The sequence below is a fragment of the Callospermophilus lateralis genome, chromosome X (genome assembly GCF_048772815.1).
Source record: "Callospermophilus lateralis isolate mCalLat2 chromosome X, mCalLat2.hap1, whole genome shotgun sequence".
NCBI lineage: Eukaryota > Metazoa > Chordata > Mammalia > Rodentia > Sciuridae > Callospermophilus > Callospermophilus lateralis.
In genome coordinates this window covers 56,467,591-56,473,261 of record NC_135325.1, presented here as the reverse complement: position 1 = coordinate 56,473,261, position 5,671 = coordinate 56,467,591, and positions in this window count along the sequence as shown.

Genomic DNA, 5,671 nt, shown 5'->3' with positions numbered 1-5,671 from the left:
CCATAAACTTTTTGGACCTTGATTTTGTTGCCAAATTAATATACATTCTTTCCTGGAGTATTCTTATTTTTCCTTTCTCCCTCCTCCTCTTTCTTTCCCTCTTCTTCTACCTCTTCCTCTTTTTCTTTCATTTTTAATGTTTTACATTATTACAAAAGTAATTTATGTTCATTGGAAAAATCAAAATATACAAAACATATACATTAAGAAGTAAAAATACTCCTTTTAGTCTCTTCCTTCTTCCCAGTTCCATCTGCAGAGATAACTATTATTATCAACTTTCTCCTTTTCTGTTGTTGTTCTTTTTTTTTTTCTTGTACTGGGGATTGAACCCAGGAACACTGTACCACTGAGCTACATCCCAAGCTCTTTTATTTTTTTATTTTGAGACAGGGTCTCACTAAGTTGCTGAGGCTGTCCTTGCACTTGTGATCCTCCTGCCTCAGCCTCCTAAGTTGCTGGAATTACAGGTGTGCGCCACTGTACCTGGCTTTCCTTTTCTAGGAACTTATAAACGAGTAAAAACCTGGGTATTTTAAATCATAAATGGGACTATCCTATTCATATTGTTCTGTGACTTAACAGTGGATCAAAAGTCTTATTTTCGGGGCTGGGGTTGTAGCTCAGTGATAGAGTGCTTGCCTTGCATACACAAGGCCCTGGGTTCGATCCTTAGCACCACATAAGTAAATAAAATTTTTTTTTAAAAAAGACTTATTTTCATTGTAGCTCATGTTTTCAAAAGGCTGAACTGCATCCTGTTGCTCAAACCCAGAACCTCACAAATGCTAGGCAAATACTCTAACCCGAAGCTACATATTTAGCCCTACCATAATGCATTTAGTCAGTTCCCAAGTAATGGTCAATTAGGTTGTTTCCTTTAATTATTATAGCACTATAGTGAACGTCCTTGTAAATGCTTTTTTTTTTTTTTGTGCATAGTACAATGTTCCTCTAAGGTAAACTGGAACAAAGCTGGCATAGTGTGTGTGTGTGTGTGTGTGTGTGTGTGTGTATGTGTGTGTGTGTTGTTCTGGTTGTGATTTGGGCCAGAGGAAATATGAGATAGGAGGCTCAGTTCCATTGGTCTTGTCTCCTAACAGGAGAAGCTGAGGTAATGTGAGGGGGAACTCCAATTCTTAGAGAATCTGGACATAATACAAGTTGATAAGCCCATAGGGCTGGAAATGATAAGAGCGGATCCTTCCTCTTCTCTGGTCTTGCTGAGAAATCTGGCCTGACCTCCCAAGGAGAGACCTGAATGGAACACAATGATATATATGACATATGTCATTGCTGTAGCAGTGGAATGAAGGAAAGAAGAGCAGTAGTTAGCAAGAGAGCACTATGGACCTACCGAGGGTTCTACAGGATTGGGGGCAGGCAGAGAGCACAAGGAGGGAGGAGCAACTGAGGGAGGACTTCATGCTGGAACTGAGATCCAGGAAGCCCATTGCTGCGCGTGGTGAGAGTATCCTGGCTAGAGTGCAAGGCCTGTGTTGAGGATCTACACCAGGAAGAGAGAGCTGGGAAGGGAAGTGTATGTGTTGGGGACTGGGTCGCCTGCCAACTGAGCACAGGTGAAGGCTGCCTGTCTGAAGATCACCATGGTCCCCATGGTGGGGGCTGGGGTAGGGCAGCATTGAGGCAGGGCAACCAGGGAGGAGGCTGTTTGGACAGCTCAGGCCAGAATCTGTGAGGGCTGGCCTAGGGCGTTGGCAGGGGAGATGAGAGGGAGAAGCTGGGAAGGACAGACAGAGAGCAGGGCTTGGTGACCGATGGTAAGGGTCAGGCAGAGGAGAATTAAAGATGATGACATTGTGCACACAACAGACGGTGCTAACAACAAAACCACCAACAGATACAGTCGCTGGGGAGGAAGAGGGCAAGCCTTCCTCGTGGAGCCTTGCATAGAAGCTAGCACCTACCAGGCACTCAGGCCCTACTGGACAGGTGGGCAGGGTGGAGGGATGGGGAGTGTCCTTCCAGGTGTATGGAGTGCGAATTGCATGGTTCATGGAGGGACCACGTGTCCAGTGGACTGTTTGTTCTCTCAGCACCCAAGGATTGGTCACATATGCCCGGCCACTGGACTGGGGGCTAGGGACTTGACTGAGAGAGTATCTCTGCGGGCCAGTTTTGTACTCCATGAGGACCTTGGTTCAAATTGAATTGATATTGGCTGGCTGTGGGAAGCTCTTGAAAAGCTTCCAGCTTTATTAGAGGAAAAGCTAGAGTAACTCTCTGCCCTCTCACTGTGGTCCATTAGTGTGATTAATAATAAATATTCTCAGGCACTCGATATTGGCAAGAAGCCTTATCACCACTGTTTGTTATTACCCACCCACCATCTCCAGCTATCCAGTCGGACCACTCAGGTGCAGGATGATACAATCTCAAAAGACATTTCCTCCCTTGTGTATGCCTGGTCACAGCTCAGGACTGAGACAGTCACAGGTTCCAGCTGATGGAAAGAAGGTAGACTTCAAACTGACAGGACATGGGCCCAGATCCCTGTCCCACTGTCCACTGTACAAACCATGTGACTTTTGGATAAGTCACTTCACTCCTCAGAACCTTGATGTCCTCATTGTTATTGCTAAAGATTTTTGTGAGGGATAGATGAGGTTAGATATTGAAATGATCTCCCCACTGCTCAGCACATGGTAAGTTCCTCATTAATATTATCTTCTTTCCTCTCAGCCAAACTTTGTTTTGTGTTTCCTAGAAGTGAGTAAAGACAAGTGGTTAAAAACAAGATTTCCCTACTGCATCAGTCTATGCTTTAAGTCATATTGTACCACAAGGAGATCTTGTTCTTTAAGTGTATTCTTAAGTCTATTCATATATATATACTAGGGATTTAACCCAGGACACTCATCCACTGAACCACGTTCCCAGCAGTTTTGACAATATTTTATTTAGAGACAAGTTCTTACTGAATTGCATGAGGACTCTATAAGTTGCTGAGGCTGGCTTTAAATTCATGATCCTCCTCTCTCAGCCTCCTGAGGTACTGGGATTACAAGCATGCCTGGCCTTAAGTCTACTCTTAAAGTCTATTCTTTTGTTTAAGAGACACAAATTGGGCTATTGACCTAGGGGAAGAAAGAGAGCAAGATGTCAGACATTAAGACCTACATCAAGAAGAATGACTTTAAGACATTTTCCAGTAAATGGGTGGATCTGGAGACTATCATGCTAAGTGAAATCAGTCAATCTCCCCCCCCATAAAAAGGTTGGATTTTTTTCTCCAATATGTGGAAGTTAATCCACAATAAGGTAGAGATTAAAAAATGAATTTCAGTGGAGGAGACAGGGGAGTGAAGAGAAGGGAGGGGGATAGGAAAAAGGAAAGACAGTGGAATGAATCTGACATAACTTTCTTATGTACATACATATGAGTGTGCCACAGTGAATCTCGCCATTGTGTACATCCACAAGAAATTATTTTAAAAAATAACTATGGGTAAATTGCAGAAAGATCATTAGAGGGGAGGGAACAGGGAATGTGGGGAAGGAAGGGGAAGGGAAGGTACTTGGAACTGAATTAGAACAAGATATATTCCATGCTTTTATAGTTATGTCAAAATTGATTCTACTGTCAAGTATAACTACCAAGAACCAATAAAAATTTAAAAAATACCCAATATCAAGCTGATGTCTGTCCTCTTTCTCTAACACATTTCTTTTCTATGAATGAGAAGAGCAGCCTCAGATGCTTAGTTCATTCCTTCCATGATGATCAACAAATGTGCTGAATAAAGTTCAAGGGACATAATTTAAACATAAAGAAGAACTTCCCAAGAATGATGAAAATGATAAGCAGCCCCCCCAAAATTCTTATTGGTGGGGAACTTTCAATTATGCTACCAATCCAATGTATTGGGTGGAGGATTTTGTCATCAAAGTATCCCAGGATTCAGGACTGCTTCCCACCCAAATCCTTTGTGGGTATTGTCTGACCTGCACTGCACTGTGTCCTCTGAGAGAAGAATACCATTTAGAATGCAGAAGCTTCTTTACTGCAGTGATCTTAGATCTAGGATGGGAATGATATATGGGCAGGTGATTACAAGTCCAATTTCATTTCTTTCTTGAGCTTGGCATAGGCTTCCACATAAATCAACCTTATGAAGTTCTTATTGCCATTCCCTTGACTTTGATACCCAGACTCTCTGCAGCTCTGGAACAATCTCAGACTACAAAGAATCCTGAGCCTTCTCAATAGGACCCCAAGTCCTGCAACCTAGAGCCCAGGTCAAATCATCTTCTTTTGTATCTCCTGCACTCTGATTATGATAGCCCCAGCTTTGTTGGACTTCAGCTACAAAATGTTCCTGCTTCATCCTCTGCTCCCCCTCACCCCAACTTAGCTTTACTGTTTGAAAAAGGCTTGCTTGTTCTTCAACTTTCCAAATTCAGATCATCTAAAACACCAAATAACTCTTTATTTCCATGTATTTCTTTCTACAATCAAGGCATAAACTTCATCATATATAAACTTAATTTGGAGAACTAATCTGGTCCCAGGAATATTGGTCTAACTTTCAAGTCACATAAGATCATAGTGGGAGGAGAGACCAAAAGTTACATATAGGCATAGGGTAGAATACAAAGAAGTAAGAAACAAAGGTATATTTCATTGGCCATCTTGAATAAGAGTACTGCAGCTGAATCTGCTTTGCTTTGGAAACATGGAGACAACTGAGACGAATGCTTTCTAGCCAGAGGGTTTCTATTTTTTTTAATTATGATCAGCTCTAATCCCAAAATTTATTAAATTAAATATATTTTAAAGAATATCTGTATGATCCTTTAAGAAGATAGAATCATAATTTCATTTTTCTTATTATTCAAGTTAGTTTATTATTTTATTTTTAGTTAAAGCTTTTCAAATCTAACCTCTGAGCACTGTCCGGTTATTCAATCATAATCACCATAACTGACTTTGTTCTGGTGTAGTAGGGAGGGGGCACCTACTTACCTGGTTCTATCTTTCTTGCTTGTACTACTGTAAGAGCTTTATTTTTGCACTAGGAATTGAATACATTCTCACTTTACCACTGAGCTACATTCCCTGTTGTTGTTGTTGTTATTATTATTATTTTGATACAGAGTCTTGCTAAATTGCTGAGGCTGGCTTTGAAATTGCAATCCTCCTGCCTCAGCCACTCTAGTCATTGGGATTACAGGTGTGTGCCAGCATACCTGGTTGCAGTAACTTTTTGATTTTAACTCTTTTTCTCCTCTATTATCTCATTCTTCACACCAGTAGTTAGGCCTTGGGCAAATCCTTTCCTTTGTGATCTTCAGTTCTCATGACTCAGATTGAGGGCTGAACTAAACAGAATCTGATAATCCATGCTCTCTATTTTCCATCCTTCTCTTTCCCTGAGATCCAACCCCACTCTGTCCCTCAATCCCTTTTTCTACTTACTTTGCTAGCTCCTGCACCCTTTGACACCACACCTACACTCGGACTCCTGTACCCCCTTTCCCATTTAGTAGTGTGTTTAGCTGCTGACACTGTACCTAACTCTCCAGTGTGTGTGTGTGTACATGCACACAAAGGTGGGAGTTGGCATGGAAGGTAGGAATAACACATAGGGAGTTTCCACTTTCTAGAAAGTTGGACTCTCCAATCAACTTCTCCTTTTCCTTTAGGCAT